The sequence below is a fragment of the Dipodomys spectabilis genome, unplaced genomic scaffold, assembly GCF_019054845.1.
Source record: "Dipodomys spectabilis isolate Male_0828 unplaced genomic scaffold, ASM1905484v1 ptg000422l, whole genome shotgun sequence".
In the NCBI taxonomy this organism is placed as follows: Eukaryota; Metazoa; Chordata; class Mammalia; order Rodentia; family Heteromyidae; genus Dipodomys; species Dipodomys spectabilis.
Genome location: NW_024871099.1, coordinates 29,033 through 49,240, shown reverse-complemented (window position 1 = coordinate 49,240; position 20,208 = coordinate 29,033). Strand labels below are relative to the sequence as shown.

At 36.3% G+C, this 20,208-nt stretch overlaps 1 non-coding gene and 1 pseudogene across 1 annotated transcript; both read right to left on the bottom strand.

Moving 5' to 3' along the window:
* Positions 1-14,205: 14,205 nt before the first annotated feature.
* Positions 14,206-14,312, bottom strand: LOC122097630. Its single transcript, XR_006145551.1, has one exon. It is a non-coding gene; the product is annotated as a U6 spliceosomal RNA (small nuclear RNA).
* Positions 14,313-17,423: 3,111 nt separating this feature from the next.
* Positions 17,424-17,840, bottom strand: LOC122097344 (annotated as a pseudogene).
* Positions 17,841-20,208: the final 2,368 nt, after the last annotated feature.

The following is a 20,208-nucleotide window of genomic DNA, read 5'->3' as shown; positions in this document are numbered from 1 at the left end:
GGGGCTTGAACTCAGGGCCTGGGTGCTGTACTTGAGCTCTTTTGCTTAAGGCTAGTGCTCCACCATTTTGAGCCACAGCATCACTTCTGGTTTTCTGGTGGTTAATTAGAGATAATGGTCTCACAGTCTTTGCTGCCCAGGCTGGCTTTGAAATGTGATCTTTCGATCTCAGCCTCCTGGGTAACTAGGATTATAGGCATGAACCACTAACACCTGGCCACCCAATCATATTAATTTCTGAAAATGTGCATCAGATATTATGACTACATTTTCCCCACCTTCTTGTCCTGATTCATCTCCACACCTTCTTTTAACCCCCGCATATTCATTTTTTTGGACTCTGAGTTCATTTTTCTAAGGAGTTACAGTATTTGAGTTCTCCCCTGCAAATAGCATTTTTCATTTAATATATATGTATGTACACTTGCATACAACTCCATATGTGTTTATGAGTACATTTATAAATTCATTCTAGCTTCCACATAAGAGGAAAATCATGTGTTCTTTGTACCTCTGGGCCTGCCTTACTTTGCTTAGCATAATTTTTTTCCAGGTCCATCAATTGCAAATGATATAATATTATTCTTCCTAATAAATGAGTGAAATTCTGTTTCATATATATATATATATATATACACACACACATATATATATATCACATTTTCTTGATCGATTCATCCATTAAGGGACATCTGGGTGGTTTCTGTATCTTGGCTATGGTGAATAGAGAAGCAATGAACATATTTATGCAGATGGCTTTTCTAATTTGTAATCTTTTGTATAAATGCTTAAGAGTTGTATTAATGGATTATAGAATAGTTCTATGTCTAGTTTCTTAATAGTAGCTAGTATAACTTTCAGGGACTAGATATGGAATTCATGGGAGTCAGTTTTGAGGGATTCATTTCCAAGAGGGTGCCTGCTAGGAATGGGATCCTATAAGTTATAAATCTGATTGAGAGGGTTTCCATAGAAGGCAGACAAAAGAATGCTAGTCCCCATTAACCATACAGTCTCTCATTTGTACTATTCAACACAGGCATTTTTACACATCAATAACCATAAGCAATATATTAATAAATGAGTATGGTTCTGTTACAATAAAACATTAAAAAAAAACCAAGAATAGGTGAGATTTATCCTTTCTGCCAACCCTAGCTGTAACATAGTCTAGGAAATCAGAGAAAATAAGCAGGAGAACATGTAAATTTGTCCATGAAGGAATTTATTTTGAATGGCTAACATCAGTCAGGTAGATAATTTCTGACCTTTATTTTCCCCCAAAGCCAATTTCTGGAAAACTAAACCTAAGATTAGTAAATTGATGAAGAAGAAAAAAAGTCATGACCTTAGCTCAAATTTGTGCTTTTGATAAAGAGATTGAGTAATTTAAAAGCAAAGGGTACTGGCACGTTAAGCTCTTCCAAGCGTCAACCTTAACCAATAACTGACTGGGACAGACATGTAAATAGTACACTTCCTCATCACTAGTGAGAACAACCTTGCAATAGATGCTGTCCTTCATTTCTGCAGCCCCAGAAAAAGGTCTAACATCACGCTTGACATTACATCTTCTCTTTTATCAATGTGATTTTCATAGTATCCCTTAGGTTTTTCTGAGAACACAAATCCTTATATTAGGGAAATCTCACTAAAGGCAGATCATTTTATGTACTTGTTCAAATATTCCTGACATACATTTTTTTTCTGCATTGAACTCTAAAGCAGTTCAAACAAAGGTTACTTTATTTAACATTCTTTCACTTTAACATCCTAAGCTCCTATCAACCACACTGGGCCCAGTGGTGCACATAATGTTTGTTTTGTCCTGAGTTATATCTGTACACCTGGATGAAGAGACACCGTGAACCACACTGAGCATCAGAAAAGCTGGTAGAAATGGACAATTTTGAAAGAAAATAGGTCTTCTTCTTGATTAAGTAAAGCTCTATACCTTATTTTCTTTGGCCATTTAATCCATTGATGTGAATCTCAGCTGATTCTACAACTTAGGTAGTACGAATATTGTTGTGATAATCATGGGTATATGGGTACCTCCACAACAGGCTAACTTTTGATTTGTTTGGGTATATACTCAGAAGCAGTATAGCAGAATCACATGGAAGTTCTATTTTTAACTTGTTTTAGGTATTTTTATATTGATTTTCATAGTGCCCAGACTAATTTGCATTCCCACTGCCAAGCGTGTGAGGGTTATTCACTCCTCCCCTGCCTCCTTCTTGATAATAGCTATTCAGACGGGTATGATGGAATTTCAGTGACATTGGATTTGAATTTTTCTGATGGCTAAAAATGTTGAATTTTTAAAAATATATTTACTGGTCAATTGTATTTAATTTAAAAGAGTTGATTCTGCTCATTTATGCATGAATTGTTTGTTCTTTTTGCTTAATTTTTTTGACCTCCTTATATATTCTTGATCTTAATCACATGTAAAAGGCATTCCTGGCAAAGATTTTTTTTCTCATTCTGTACCTTTACTGTGTTGATTTCTTTTGCACAGCAAAGAATTTTCAATTTCATTTGGCAGTTCTTGCTTTTGTTTGTGGTGCTATTAAAGTCTGTTCATAGTCACAGTTTAATTTTAAAGTTGATCTGGAAGTCTTTCATAGCCATATAAGAATCAAACTTCCAGAGGGTGCAGTGGTTGATGTCTTTATTCCAAGTTACTAAACAGGTAGAGATGGGGAGAATCAAGGTTAAGGACAGCCTGGTTGCAAAGTTATTGGGACCGCATCTCATTTAATAAAATAAAGTGTTGTGGTTCAAACTGACCGTCCCAGCTACACAGGTGGCCATACATAAGAGGATCATGGGTTTGAGTCCATTTCTGGGCCCAAACCTCAAGATCCTACTTGAAAAATATCTAACAGCCAAAAGAGTTTAGAGACTGGCTCAAGTGACTGCCGGCCCCAGTTGTGGAGGATCTCTGGTGCACTAAGGCTCCTAATAAATAATGGAGAATAAGTAGTCAAAAGCAAGAACTGTGGGAAATGTGATATCTCAGTTCTCAGGTACCATGGAACAACTCAGCAGCCTTGAATAGGAACAAATTAAGTGTGAGAAATCACTCATCCCTAACATGTAGTTGTTTCATAGACTGCCATTGTGAGAAGCATTCAGCCTAATAAGTCACAGACAACAAAATGTGCATTTTTTTTCACCCCAGAGGATTTAGCCAGTTGATTAACTCCAAGGAGAAGCAGTTTAGTGGGTAAAAGACTAAACTTTCACTTCAGGGAATTCTGATTGAGCCCTCCAAGAAAGAGTTCATGTCTCAGCTTTGGGACTCACATGGATAACGACTCACATCAGAAAACCACAGTAAAGGATTTGGCAAGCAGGGGTCAGGTGGCTAAGGAATTATGGGAAGTATCTCCTTCCACCCTCATGGGTAAGAGAACTCTTAAAGATAGGGCGGAATAAGATCATATTGAAACCCAGCACTAAGTCTGATATAAAATCACCCTTTATATCTTGGGAATCAAAGAATAGATGGCACTCTCCAGAGAAGATGATGGTCATGTAAATATTCTTGCTTCTTACCTCCCTTTACTTTATTTCTTACATTTAAGGGATCCTGCAGGTCAATAGGATAGAAAGATTTGAAATACACAGATATTCACAAACAGAAGTCTGAATCACTTGGTGCACACATTGAATTAGACGTAACCATAAGAAATCATTAACACTTAACCATTTTAACCTTTAAAACAACAGTTGCCTATGGTTTAACTATTTTGATATCGGCAAAAGAGGGCTCTCTCAAGACAAATAAATTTTTAAAAATTAATTTGAACATTTGTTGAAGCAATATCATCAAACAGAATATTGAGTGTTTTCATTTTCTGGCAGTGCCTTTATTTTGAGTTACATATATTAAAGGTAGAGTCAAGTCAGAATAAAATTTCTAGCACTAACTACATTTCAGCCTTGCTGTATTAGTAACAAGCTTTCTATAAAAACTTAAATTTTAATTAAAAAACATTACAAACACTAAATAAATCGTCCTGACTCTCCAACCTAAATGAACGCACACCATTATGTGACCTTAAATTACTCAGGTGTGAGACAAGGACGATGTACCCCAGTGGTAGAGTGCTTGTCTGCTACACATGGAATTCTGGGTCTGAGCCCCAGTGGCATACATACACAGAAAAAATTAGATTACACCAATGTAGGCCCCAAATCCTAATAGTCTTGTTTGTTGTGAACTAAGACAATAAAGTTATATGACTTATAGAAAGACCATTTTAAGGACTGACTGAGATAATGCATGTAAAGTGCCTTCTTCATACTAGACACTGAATAAATAAATATTAGCCAGTATAACAAAAGTTACTGTTGTTACTATTGCATCTACTAGTAGGGCAGCTCTGAACAACACAGAAATAGATGGAGCTTTGTTTCCATTTTTAGTCAAACTCTCAAGATCACCTTTCTGATCAGCATCTCCTTTGGCAACAAGGGAATCAATTGAGCTTGGAGCTCATGATCTGAGTTCTAGTTTCTGTATTGTCCAAGTGTATAACCTCAAACAGCTTATGTAGCATTCTCTAGCTTCAGTTTCCTCATCTATGAGGATGAAACATATTCATCTGATGGATTTGTGGTAAAGATGAATTATTAAATTTAAGCCACTGTGCCCCATACACAATAACTCCTCTTCTCCCTTTCCTTTCCCAAATCCCAGTTTGTAATTTTTTGGTTCCTTGTTGACCTTGACCTTAAAACAGGGCCTGACATCCCTTCCCTGTCCTTTGCTCAACACATGGAGAAGTGCCAGCTTTTTACTTCCCCAGATCCTTCCCTACTCTCTTTCAATTATGTATAGTATATTGGTCAAGGTATTAAGGAAAATTATCCTCTCAATAAAACTTTGATTAACGAGTAGGTGCCAGCTACTTCCTGGGTTAAGAACTGTGAGAATTTAACTCTGCTAGGATTTGTGTTGGTTATAGGAGTAGAGAAATAGTCTAGAATTCAAAAAGTATATGGAAGTAAAATAAGAATGAGTACTACTCAATTTCACTGGAACATCATCCTACCCCCTGGAACATCATCCTACCTTAGAGTCTGAAGACCTCTTTTCCTATCAGTGAGTGACTGACTTATTTTAGAAAGTTTTCTTCAAGGAAGAAAAGAGATGTCTAGTGATACCTTATCACCACCATTATAAGTTAAATATAAAATTATTTTAGAAATTATTATAGGATCAATTACATAACACCTCAGTTCATATTTAAATTCTTAACTTCAAGTACCTCAAAATGTGACAATAGTTGGACATAGAGATTTAGAGAGGAAAGTTAGTTGATTGAGATCATTAGTAAGGCCCAAATCCTATGTAATGTGTAACTTTAGAAGAGAGTTTTAGGACATGCCAGGAATAAGGAAGTTCATGTGAAGACATAGGGAAGAGATACCTAACCATAGCTAGGATGAAACGAATATGCTGATAGCTTGATCTGAGACTTCCAGTATCCAGAACTGTACGACAAAATTCTGATTAAAGCCACCAAATTTGTGTTGTTACTACAATACAATAAATTAGGACAGCAAACACCACCCATAGGCTTTCTGCAGCTATTGATGACTTTTTAAAGAACTGGTAGTTTTATTAATTGATATTTGTTTCTTTTGTAAACACACAACTTCATATGTAGTGGTCATTCAATAACTATAGAGATGAATCTTGCAACTTTTACTCCAAAGTAAAACACCATTTGGCTATGAACAGTTTGATGGTCAGCCATTCAAAATACATTTTCCCTGTGAGCTATTTCTTAACCCTCTTTTGCAATCTTGTATTCTGCTCTCACTTTAGCTCTCTTTGGTGTTTCTGAATACATGTTTTACCCTTCCACAATTGTTTGAAGATTCTGTTAGTGCAAGGAGTAGAGACATTTGATAATAGGCATCTTGGCATGGGGCTGAGGGAAGATGCCATATATCTAGTTTTTCCATTAGCTCTTATCTTTGCTGTGCATCATGGGTAGCTGCTCCTGAGTTCTTCAGGACAAAGGATCCCACTTCTTATCATCCTTATGGGTATGTGCTCTAGTTCCTTGCCACATCAGCAACCATACTACTATCTCTTTATAGCTTCCAAAAAAGGTAATTAACTTTCTTCTTTTCTTCCTGGATTATATCCCTGTTATTCTATTAGTGCCATTTTATTGATCTTATGCCTCTAAGTCTATAATTTTAGCTGTCTACACAACCAAATGTTTGTTTACTACAAATAATAATAAGTCAAATGATTATGAATTATAATAAAGTTCGAGTTAATAAATTAATTTTAATAATTTGGAGTTAATAATAGAAATAATAAAAATAAACTCCTGAACACCATTTTTAAAAGATGCTTAAATTAGGTCACCCAAGTAAGTTTGCTGCATGTTATATCTTTGTACTTTAACTTTATCACCTGTCAAAAAAATTTAATAGGATTAACTGATTCCTCAATTCAGAGGATGATTGGTATCTGCTTGGTGCTTGTTTTGAATACAGATTCTTGGGTCACAAGCTAGAGATTCGGGTTCCATAGGTCTAGCATAGAAGGCACTTGGATGTCTGTGAAGTCTGAGAATACCATTTTTATTGTGTGATTGTTTGGCTAGGAATCTTTTTTTTTCTATGTTAGTACCGAAGCTTGAAATCCAGCCCTTGAATTTTCACTTGGTTTTTCCACCTGAGCCACACTTCTACTTCTACCTTTTTGCTAGTTAATTGGAGATTAAGAGCTCTACCACTGGTGCCCAGCTTAGCTGGAAACTTTTTTTTTTTGTCGGTCGTGGTGCTTGAACTCTGGGCCTGGGTGCTGTCCCTCAGCTCTTCAGCTCAAGGCCAGCGCTCTACCACTTGAGCTACAGCGCCACTTCCTAGCTGGAAACTTTTATGGTTGACAAATATGCTAAATATGGTGACCTATAAACCTTCTTAAAGCCCTAAATTGAACTTCAATATTGTATAAGAACACATTACAGATTAACAAGTGGAAATGTATAGCTGATTTAGTAGCCAAGATGAGGTATGAGAAAAAGATAACATGAAGCTTTATATGATACAGATATAGTGCAGTCCTGGGGCTTGAACTCAGAGCTTGGGGGCTGTCCCTTAAGATTTTTGCTCAACACTGGTATATTACCACTTGAGCCACAGCTCTACTTCTTGTTTTTTTGTGGTCAGTTAGAGATAAGCTCATGGATTTTTCTGGGCTGGTTTTGAACTGTGACCCTCAGTCTCCTGAATAGCTAGGATTACTAGCATGAGCCATTGGTGCCATGGGAAAAATATTTTTTATATCTGGAAAATAAAGCTCTCTTTTGTGTATGACATTTTCTAAAATACATTGTTAATGTGCAATATACTTTTAATCTCATATGTCACAAAGAAAACAGAATTTATTTTTTGTACACACAAAGCTCACTAGTTAGTATGAGAGCTGGAGGTAGAGGAAATGGTATCATAAGATTTTCAAGTTTATACAAAGGACTCCTTAGTTTCAGGATTGTAAAGCACAGCAGTAACGGAAGAATTTCTGAACAGAAGTGAGAAAAGAAAACCCTTAAGTCCAACTATCACTTTTTCAGGAAGGTATTAAAACCTCTTGGGAAAGAATTTTATATAGTTTTTTTTTTTTTTTGTCGGTCGTGGGGCTTGAACTCTGGGCCTGGGCGTTGTCCCTCAGCTCTTCAACTCAAGGCGAGCGCTCTACCACTTGAGCTACAGCGCCACTGAGAAAGAATTTTAATGGAGTTTATTGTCATAAGTAACTTGGTGGTTTTGAGGTTTGCCTATGAACCATCTTTTAGCTATAACAGGCTTACTAGAGGTATGATTAATTGCCAAATTTTAAAAATTTCAAAAATGTGAGGTTCCTTATTATATTGGGATAACTTATAAAAAAAGTTTTCAGTTCATTTGGTATAGTGGATTGTATGCAGCATTATAGGTTACCGACAGTAAACCCTGCAGAATAAGGTTTATATTTGACTTTCACATTAATGTTATGTATAAACTGGAACATATTATATATTTAGTATTTTGTCTTTTAAGTAAAAAACCCTGTATCAAGGTGATTTGGCTTAAAATCTGTAACCAATGGACTGAAAGTTTGTGTTACTAATTTGAGGACTTTGGTGTTTTCTTTCTCCTTCTTTCTTTGGAACAAGGATAAATAAGGACATACGACCCTAAGTGTCATTATTTACTAATGCTAAATAATAATAATAGTCATACTCTGGAACAATCCTAATATGAAAGGTAATCTTTATTACAGAGAGTTGAACATTAATATTGAAAGTAATGAGTCCAGAAATAAGAAAGCTAATTTTGAGTCTAGGTTGTCCCAGAACTGTGGACTTGGTCAAAATAGCTAGATAACTGATATAATTGTTTTGAAAAGGAAGGGATATACTATTTTCAAACACTAAGCACTATGCTAAGCATTTTATCCTAAAGGTAATTGTAACACTAGAATTTCAAGCCAAAGAACTATTATTTATGTTTTAGAAAGCATGACATAAGATGAGTTTGGAACTACATTAAGTTGAAAGGAATTTCAAGCAAATAAGCAGGTTAAGCCAGGTGCTGGTGGCTCATGCCTAGAATCCTAACTACTCAGGAGACTGAGATCTGAGGATCACAGTTCAGAGCCAGCCCAGGTAGGAAAGTCCGTGAGACTCTTATCTCCAATAAACCACCACAAAACTGAAAGTGGCACTGTGGCTCAAGTGGTAGAGCGCTCACTTTGAGCTGAAGATCTGAAAGACAGCACCCAGGCCCAGAGTTCAAGCCCCATGACCAAAAATAAAAACAAAAAAACCCAAAACAATACAGACAAAAAACTCATGATCTGAAATGAAGGAAAAGGAATTAAGACAATAAAACCTAGTTGAGTATTAAGACAGTAATTTTCTACAGAATGAGAACTTTTACTTTTATGTACCTAGCACTTCACATACTCTCTTTAGAGCAATCGATGCTAAGGGGATATTTCTTATTTGATCACAGAATTGACTCAATTTGATTGAATGTCACCAAATAAATAATAAGGTAAAAAGTTTTAAGTTCTGAAATTTTCTTTTAATCATGACTTATATTACTTTCAATTTCTGCTTCTTCTTTTAAACAGCCATCAGGGGGCTAGGCTTTTGCTTTCATTTCCTTGACAAGGAGATTGCATGGGAGAGTCTCTTCATCATGAAAAGAATTTTTTTTTTTTTTTGGTGGTCTGGTCCTAGAGCCTGAACTTTGGGCCTGGGCGCTGTCCCTCAGCTCTTCAGCTCAAGAAGAGTGCTCTACCACTTGAGCCATAGTGCCACTTCTGGCCTTTTTTTTTTCTGCTTATGTGGTGCTGAGGAATCGAACCCAGGGCCTCATGTATGCAAGGCAAGAGCTCTACCACTGAGCAACCTTCCCAGCCCATCACAAAAAGATTTTATGTCTTCAAAGAACCTAGACTTGTTTATAAGAATAGGTGGTGAGGGCTGGGAAGGTGGCTCAGTGGTAGAGCACTTGCCTTGCATGCATGAGGCCCTGGGTTCTATTCCCCAGCACCACATAAGCAAAAAAGAAAAAAGCCGGCGCTGTGGCTCAAGTGGTAGAGCGCTAGCCTTGAGCTGAAGAGCTGAGGGACAGCGCCCAGGCCCAGAGTTCAGGGCCTGGTGGTGAATCAAGAGATTAACAGAGATAAACAAAAACAAACTTGAAAGACAGAAATACAGAGTGAACAAAACAGTGTATCCTGAGGCAGTATAGATTGGCTGAGAATTGAGGAAATTAGGTTAGTTCAGAAGTAGGGGAGAAGAAAGCCCTGTGCTCTGCCCTGAATGGTGTCTGAGGATGCAAATGCAATAGGCTAACTCAAGAGTCCCCACACAGACCTTGTGACATGGTGTGCCAATTTGCTCAGAGCAATACCAGCAAATAGAATTTGTCTAGCCTTACATATGTATGAGAGGCCTTGATAATGGAGACCACTGGATTCAAAAGGTGCAGTGTAGATACCCTTCGTGCTCTCTCCTGCTTGTCCTGGAAATCTTGCCACTTTCAGTTCTGTGAACGAGACCCCAGAATTCTGATGCAATTCCTGGTGACGCTGAATTTGAATTACTGCATGAATAAATTCTACCTTGTACTGAGCTAGATACACATAAAATCTGAGAATCTAATTTCCAATAGGCATTGGCAAATTTGAAGATGATAAGGATGGGAAGAGAAGAGCAATGGTACAATAGTAAAAGGTGTACAAGGAGCTGGGTGCTGGTGGTTCACTCCTGTAATCCTAGCTACTCAGGAGGTTGAAATCTGAAGATGGCAGTTGAAGTCAGTCCAGGGAGGAAACTTTGGAGACCCTTATCTCCAGTTAACTACCAGAAAACCAGAAGTGGCGCTGTGGCTTAAAGTTGTAGATCCTTAGCCTTGAGCCAAAAAGCTCAAGGATAGCACCCAGGCCCGGAGTTCAAGCCCCACAACCAAAATAATAAATAAATAAAAATTTTAAAAAATGTACAGTGATGTGGGTTCCTGAACAGGAGATTGAAAATCAATGGTTCAATCCCTGCCAATGTTTGTTCAGGCACTTATTAACTTTTAGGCCCTGTTCAAACACTTAATCACTTTAGACTTTCAATTTCTGTAAGAACACAGTGCATGTATGTCACTATTATTGCCATTTTTAGGACAAAATGGAGGCCTAGCGAGGACAAATAAGTTTTCCAAAATCATAGAGCTGAAAACTAGCAGTCAGGAGTCAGACCTCCATTTTGATCCAAGGTTCATGACTTCACTTTGAATTAGTGTAGGAAAGAAGTCCTCCAAATAGAACCAGTGATTGTACTGGAGTCAGCTGACTGGGTATCATGGATGATATAAGAAGTTTCAGATACTGATGGAAGCAAACATTATATGAAGTCACTATCATCTCTGATTCTGAACATCTAAGAGATTGTCATTTCCTTGGCATTTCATTTGTTATTATTATTATTATTGTTATTATGAGTCAGTCACAAGGCTTGAACTCAGGGCCTGGGCACTGTCCCTGACCTTTTTGCTCAATGTTTGTACTCTACCATTTTGAGCCACTACTCCACTTCCAGTTTTCTGGTGGTTAATTGGAGATAAGAGTCTTACAGATTGTCCTGCCCAGGCTGGCTTTGAACCTTGATCCTCAGATTTCAGCTTCCTGAGTAGCTATAATTACAAGCGTGAGCCACCAGAGCTTGGCTTCTCATTTGCCAAATTTTAACACCCTTTTAAATTGTCATACTCAGGTTTTTGGCATGTAAAACTTAAAAAAAAAACTGCAATAAAATTCTAACTCAGATAATGTAGTATTTATCCTCATTAGAAATACTCAATTGAGAGCTTTTTATTATCGAAAATAATTGGTTCATGTTACTATGCATCTAATAGTGGATAATTTTGTTGAAGTTTTATTCAGATTATTCTATTCTTTTATATCCCAAGGCTTTTGGCAAGTATGATAATTGAGTCTGTTGGGTGAATTTCTTGGGATTAGTTTTCCCTGTGGCTTTTTGAGTTTGGGAGCTCATCTTGGTTGACCTGTCTCCCTTGTATCGGTGTGTACTCACACCACTCTGTGTGATATACTCGAAATAATATGGTGGGATGAGTCTGCCCCATTACGGTATGGAGAATGTCACAATTGGTTGCTCATAGAGATCAATTGCTTAGAAATGTCAAGAATTTATAGTATTTCTAGAGTGTATTAAAGAGAGGATGAGTAAAACTAAATAAGCACAGACTCCAACTTGTTAAACGAGTTGTGCAGTCTTTTCAAGTATACAACTATAAAGCAATCAAGGAAATACCATGCTGTGTTTAAGACTGGACTCTAATTTTCTTTCCTTTTTTTTTTTTTTTTTTAACCATCTTGGCATATCATAGTAATCACAATCACACTATTTAGGTTTTGGGGTTTATTTATTTATTTAGTGTGTGTGTGAAAATCCTGTACAGAAGGGTTGCAATTACACGGGCAAGGTAATGAGTACATTTCTTATCAAGCATTGTTGCCTCCTCCTTTGTTTCCCCTTCCTATCCCTTCCCATCTCCTCCTCCTCACCCCCACACTCCCCCCAGGCAAAGTTGTAAAGTTTGTTTTTCGACATAACGCCATTTAGGTTTTTGAGTCAACAACTCTACAACTACATTTAAACTTAGACCTAGACTTGTAAATATCTAATAAATTCAGTAAGTTTTTAGTTGCAGCACTGCCAAGTACTTACTAAAATTAATTTAAAATTATTTTATTTATTATATCAAACTTACAGTATTATATTTTAAATATTGTCTAGGGAGATTAATTTATTATAAATTTTAGTTAAAGTAGGGGCATTACAAAATAGTTATTCTAAATTAAAAGCTTAGAGATGTATCTTTCTCATTTTGTTTTGCTTTTCTATAACTTTCCAAGACACAAAATGAAGCCAAGCCAAAAATCTCCCAATTATAAAAAAGAAAAATTGATTTAAATCTTGATTTAAGCTTATCAAAAACATCATAGAAGGCAGATTTTGTGTGGAGGGCAGTGTAAAGCAAATGTCAGATTTAAAATAAACCATTAGTATGAAAAATATTTACTTTCTCAAAATATTTTCAGAAAATATCTAGTCACAGTACATGGTCATGTTCTTTCCCTCCTTTCTCCTTTCTTTCTCTCTCTCTCCCTTTCTTTCATTTTCTTTCTTCCTCTCTTTCTTTCCTTCTTTTTTTCCTTCCTTCCTTCTTTCATTTCTTTTCCTCTCTTCTGTCCTTCCTTCCTTACATCTATCTTTCCTTCCTTCCTTCATTTCTTCTTTCCTTCCTCCTCTTTCTGTCTGTCTCTTCCTCTATTTTGACTTGCTGTCTTTCTCTCGCTCAGTGTGTCCCTTTCTGCTCATTGTCTCTTTGTCTTTGCGTCTCTTTTTGTGTGTCTGTCTATGTCTTTCTCTGTGTGTGTGTCTCCCCTCCCCCTCCCTGAGTGCAGTCTGGCCTTGAGTGTGTGATGATCTTGCACCGTAGTCTCCCAAGTGCTGGGATTAAGGGATCATGGCATATGCCTAGCTTTACATAGGCATGTTCTGAAAGGCAGCAACATGCTGTGGTAAACCTATTACATTGGAAGATTTCCATTAGGATAAATATGTATTCTCTCTAATTTTCTTATAAAGAGAATCTGATCTTGGAGGACAAATCTAGCTTCAAGATAAGAGAGCTTAGAAAGAAAGATGACCTTTTCCAAAAATCAGTATTTGCCTTTATTCTAAAAGCCATCTCTTCAAGGACAGTCCTTTTTACCTTTTTGACATTCTTGCTCTCTTAAATATTTTTTTTCACTGTTTAAGGAATTTTATTAAAGCAAGAATTTTATAATCCAAATTATGTTTCCTCGCATAGTTATCAATTGTTACTTAGAACTGACATCCTGAGCTATTCCACAGTAAAGAATTACAAAATTAAAGAAAGAAATGCTTTACATTTTTGTACTTTGCTGAAAATTCTTTTTCCCAGGGTCTATAAAACATTAATTTGTTTTTATATTTTACTATTTTTTGTAGTTTTTTTGTTGTTTTTAAATCAAGTAATCTAGGACTAGCACTGTTTGCTAGACCTGGCATTTGCTCAGTACATAAGGTTCAAAGTTCCCTTTCCTTTTTTTAATTTATTTTATATTTTGCAATGTTTTTTTCATAATATTTAAGTTTTTCGATGTTTAGATATTTTTCTTCGGTGAAGCATGAGTTTCTTTTTTTTTTTTTTTTTCTCAAAACATGCTTTATTAGTATATTGAGTCATACATTGTGTTTTTGACGAGTTTCTTTTCATGGTCCCTGATCAATTTTTAAACAGTTGGAACACCAGTGGCACTGTTAACTGCTTTCTGGGCAGCCTCTTTAGCTTGGTGGGCTTGTAGTACAGCTACAGCTTCATCAACCTTAGAACGCAGAGACTCTGGAGACTCAAGCATATGAAGTAGCTCTGAATTATCTATCTCCAATAACATGCCAGTGATTTTACCAGCAAGAGTAGGGTGCATGGCTTGGATAAGAGGAAACAGCTTTTCACCCAACATTTGCTTTTGCTCTTGAGGGGGGGGCAGATGCCAACATGGAAGCAGTCAAAGGTTCGTGACTTTGTACATGAACAGCAGGCTGTTGCATGGTAACTTGTGGCAAAAATATGGAACGCTTCACGAATTTGCGTGTCATCCTTGCGCAGGGGCCATGCTAATCTACTCTGTATCGTTCCAATTTTAGTATATGTGCTGCCGAAGCGAAAACTCTCTTAAATATTTTTCTCTATCCCAATACTTTCAAATCTTGTGTTACACATCTGAATAAAAAGAACAAAAATATTTTATAGAAAAGGAAACCAACCAACACATAATGAGTAAGGATACCTCTTGTCAGAAAATCAAATGTAGGGTTTTTCTTTTTTTGCTTGTTTGTTTTGTTTTCCTATTTTTCCCCTTTTGTTACTGATTTTGATTTCTGTACCTTTTGTCTTGTAGGTAAGTATATTTGATTTGGAGAGGGGAAGGGGCAGCACAGAACTGGTGGGACAAAGGGAGAGCTAACTCAGCAGTGATGCTCACTAGACACTACGTTGGAAATGAACTATACAATATGTGGGGAACCAGGTCAGCAGGGAAAACCTGGGAGAGAATGATGGAGGGGTGACATTGTCCAAAAAGAAATGCACTCAATAGCTGACTTAAGTAACTGTAACTCCTCCGTGCATCACCTTTACAATAAAAACAAACAATAACAAAAACCAAACCCAATAAGGACCCTGCAAGTGTCAGGTTTGGAGATGAGGTGCAGGTGATCGTAAAAAAAACCCAAAACAAAACATGAAGGGAACCATTGGGAATGATGGTAATGCTCTATATCCTATTAATAGTGGCTTGTGTTACACAGCTGTGTGCATTTATCAAAATTCTTACTATAGTACATTTAATATTTATGCATTGCATTGTACAAGGTTCACCTTAAAGAAAAAAATAGCATAGAAAAATATTCAACTGAAGTTAGGGAAATGATGTCCCCAACTTATTTTGAAATGTTTCCAGAAATAATGTGTTGATGAGTAAATAGATGAATAGAGATAGTTATCTATTTGGATAAGCCATTATGTGGTAATTATGGAGTCTAAATATCAGTCCAATGGTGTTATTTGGTGTAAAGTTCTTTCAACTTTTCTGTAAGTTTGAAAAAAGATTGATTAATTTTTTTTAAAAGAGAAAATCACTTACATTGCATAGAGGTATATTTTTATTGAATTCTAGGCTTAAAAGACAGATTAACTTATATATTTATTTTGACATTCTCTAAGAAATCAAGCAAAGTGTCTTTCATATCACATAACATAGATATTATTTTACTTTTATTCATGAAGAAAGGAACAAGTTTTGAAAACAAAAGACCGGATGGACCACTAAGTATTAGTTTATTTTAGAAACTATTTTCCATTCATGAGATCTTTAGAGAATACCTTAATATAGAAAGAAAAATCCTCTATTGGCAAACTTTAGGTTTCATTTTGTATATCAAAGCATTGCCATTTTGTTTGTATTATTAAAATGATGTTGAGTTTCCTTCTCAAGTCCAATATTTTCTATAATATTTTCACATAATGTTTCCTCTTGGTTAAAATAGGAACAAAGTTAAGTGCATCACAAATAGTAAGTATTAAAATTAAAATCTATTTTGAAAGAATATATACATTTTGATGCCACTGAAAATAAATGATGAGAAAATGTTAATAGACTATTTGTAAATATACTCAACAATTTAGTTTTTAGTACTGTAATTTTTTTGTGCCAGGAGCTGGGCACTGTCCTTATGCTTTTTATCTCAAGCTACTACTCTACTACATGAGCCACACCTTTGGCTTTTTTTTTTTCTTTTTTTAATTAATTGGAAATAAGAGTCTAATGAACTCTTTTGCCCTTGCTGGCTTTGAACTTCAATCTTCAGATCTTGGCCTTCTGAATAGCAAGGATTATAGGCATGACTAACTTGTGCCCAGCAGTAACATAACTTTTAAAATGGAAAAGTACCCTTTTAATGAGAAGACAAATGTATTTGTGATATTCAATTATTAGATTATATGTAATCTGTGAAACTTTTCAAAGCAGCAGTATTCCTGGGCATTATAATTTATAAGGAAAAATATTCCAAATATGTTTTTATTACAGAAATTAATTTAAATAGTGTCAGAAACTCTGCATGTTTAAATTTTTTTGTGTGAAGGACTTTTCTTGTGATTAATAATACAAATACTTACGAGGTCAGACTTCTAAAAAATATGGACCTTAGAAAGGATAGCGGGAGAATAACAAGGGAAGGGGTAACAATGCTCGACAAGAAATGTACTCATTGCCTTACTCATGTAACTGTAACCCCCTTGTACAGCATCTTTACAATAAAATACAATTTAAAAAAAGTATGAGTCTTCAGAGTATGTTGATGGCCAAAAAATGCTAATAATGAATGAGCTCTACATATTCCAACAAATCTACCTAGTTCAGATCATCACTTGGCTTTAAAATATTAAGATTTAGAACAAAAAATTTATTTTAACCAAGTTCTTAAAAAAAGTAGCATATATAAACATGGATGTTAATACAAATTAAAGTGACATAATCCAACCCAATTCGTGTGTCACTTTTTGAGAGCCCATGCAACTGGAAATACTTTTTCTATCATGGTAGACATTAAAAAGAGAACAATTTTGAACCAAGGAACTCAAGACTCTAACCCTAGCTACTTAGGAAGCTGAGACTTAAGGGTTGCATTTTGAAGCCATGCAGGGCAAGAAAGTCTATATGAGACTCATCTTCAATTAATTACCAAAAATGCCAGAAATGGCTCTGTGGCTCAAGTAGTAGAGCACTAAGTTTGAGCAAATAGACTAGGGACAGCATCCAGGTCCTGCATTAAGCCCCAGAACTGGCACACACACACACACACACACACACACACACACACACACACACACACATACACACACACACACACACACACACACACAAATCGCCATTTTGTAAGGGTGCTCTTGAACCACCAAGAAGAGTTTTAATATAGCAGACACCACAGTTCTCATTGTGCTTCATAGACTTTGGAAAGACAACTAAACACCAGAGTTTTAATTGACATCATAACCATAGGTTGTATCTGCTCAGCTTGTGTGCTCAGTTCTCAGATCACTTGATTAGAGTCTTGTTTTTACTGCTTCTTTGCTGCTGTTGGTAATTAGTAGTTTATACATGTTAGCTTTTATAAAGAACATTTGACAAGCTGTTTATTGTAATTGAATTTGATGCTGAATATTCTTCAAAGGATTTTAGTTAGAGCACAACGTTTTAAAGGAAATTCCACATTAACTTGTTATAGCAAGTTGTTACTTTTTCCAGCTTTTTCTATAAGTGATCTAGCTCCAGGTAACTTTCAGATCAATCTAAGGACTGGTGATCATCTAATAACACCAATGAGCACAGGAAAGAAGCCCTGAACAAATGAAAGAATCCCGAAATTGCAAAGATTATGCCTATCAAGGACACACCAATAAGGACTATAAACCTGCCACCCAGGGAAAAAGCCCATGGCTTTCGTTTTATATTTTTGAAAAAAGAATGTGAACATTCTTTCTATATCTTTCAACAAAAGCTACACCAGTCATAAATAAAACATTTGCAATATCAAGTAGTGCTTGTCAAAACAGAGAATCTTTCCAAAGAACAGGAAAAATGCTCCAAACACTGTTATTCACATTCCAGTTTTCCGAGTGTCCATTAAGGAGCTCATAACTGTTGCAGTAGGACAGCAATGGCAGCAAATCAAGAGTTCAAACTGAGAAACAGACTCAGGTAAAAGAAAACTAGGAAGCAGCTAGGAGAGAGCTGCTTCCTCAGCAACCTAACTGTGTTCAAAGACTAATGTACAACATGTAGTCCCACTAAACTTCGGTTTTTAAGAACTCATCGTAAAATGTTATAATGACACATGTGAATAAATAGCAATATACATTACTTAGAAGGTAAATACAAAGTCAAATAATTGTATATAGGTGATAGGATGAAGGACAATGTCTAAAAGATTAATAATGTTAATTATTTAAACAGCTTTGATACAACCAGTGATATACTGATGAAGTGTCTCTTAGAAATGAACAGGAGATGTGGGGTAAAGTGAAAGATTAGAAGGTTGCTATATTTGATTCTGGGATTGAAAGATCAAGATGAAAAAAGAGAAGCTATTTACTGAAGGCAGAACAGGATAAGAAGACCCTTGAGAATCATGAAAGTGTAACAAGAGCTAAAAAGCACAGCTGAAAAGCAGCAAAGAAAAGTAGGAGACATTCTACAGGTTCAACGTAGCACCCCACTGGGGAGGAAAAGCCAGAACCACGGCCACAAAGTAAGTCAGGCAGGTCTGGCAACAGACTGGCAAAACCAGCTGTGGGGGAAGTCCACACTACCAGCAACCTTAAACCCAGGTGGACACTTCATGTGACCTTGACTACTCCTGGGTGACAGGAGAGCATTGAATAAGAAAGACATCAAAATGAATTCCAAGAAATGGAAACAAGTGGTTTTTAAATTTTTGTGTGTTTCTTTGTTCTCGTTTTGTTTTCCCTCTTTTGTTGCTGTTTTTGATTTCTATACTTTTTGTATTGTATGTAAGTTTTGAAGAGAGTAAGGAGAAGCACAGAAATAGTGGGAGAAAGAGTGAACTAATTCTGCAGGGATACTTACTAGACAGTATGTTGAACATGAACTATATAACTTGGTGGGGGTTGGGGGGTGACTGGGAGGGAAACAACTGGGGGAAAACAAAGAAAGATGTGACACTGTTCAAAGAGAAATGTACCCATTACCTGACATATGTAACTGTAACCCCTCTATACATCACCTTTAAAGTAAAAAATATTTTTTAAAAGACATTCTGTAAGTTCCCATATCTCAGAGTGCTATAGCTGGGCATAATCTTGAAAGTAGAACAATAGTCTAAGTCTGAGATAATCTGACACTTGAAAATAATGAATAGTCTTGCATTAGGATAGTAGGGACATCCAACCACAGGGTCTGGATTGGATGGGAGACAGCCATCAGAGGGGCTGTGAATGGAGAGGGAATGTCTGATATTCACTTACTAAATAACGTAAGCAGGGATCTTGAGCAATGACAAGCATAGTGATGAGAAGAACCATCCTCTCTTGTGAGGAGAGAGCTCCATCACCCAAGATCATTGTGGAAAAGAACTTGAAACCAAAGTTTGGGGCTGTTCCTGGTCTCCACTTCCTGCTACCAGATGGGACTGAGGGCTCTGAGCCCACATCCTGGGGCTACAGTTTCCCCTTCCATAGGGGGTTAACTTTTAGGCAGGGTATGAAAACACCGAAGGAGATAACCAACTCTTGACTAGCTTTACCTCATATCACATACAGTATAGTAGGAACAAGTGTGACTAATTTTCTTCTCCTCTTAGTAGTACTGGGAACTAGGCCTTGTTCTCTGAACACATAGGAAGATGATTGGCTATACCCCACGTCCAGTGGTGAGAAGTTGCATATCAACGCCCTCTTGCTTAAAGAGTAAGAATATGTCAAATGAAAGACAGTAGGCGGTTAAAAACCCCAGACTAATAAATTAACCTCCAGTGCACAAATCTCCGTGTAAAAATACAAGAAACATTTTTAATGCAACACGATTCCTCCAAAAGTCAAGGGTCAAAAAATAATAGAATGCAATTGCCATTAAAATTCCAATTGAATTTCTCACAGAAATAGAAACATCAGTATTAAAATTACTATGGAAGTACAAAAGAACAAACTAGCCAAATCAATACTGAAGGAAAAAAAGGTGCTGGAGGAACCAAAATATCTGAAATTACACTACTGAGTCACAGTAACAAAAATAGCCACCACCTCCCAACTCCTCTGCTGCAACATTTGATGAAGATGCTGTCTTTTTCTCTAGAGTGTTTTGTTGATATTAAGTGAAGCAAGTCAGGCCCAGAAAGACAAAGTATGCATGTTTTCCCTTATGTGTGGAAGATATTTAGCTTATGAACTTCTAAGTAAATATATTGGGTGGTGTGAAAGTGTATACAACGGATTAACTAAAATATGGCAGATTAAAGGGAGAACTCAAATAGTAAAGTAATGTAATTC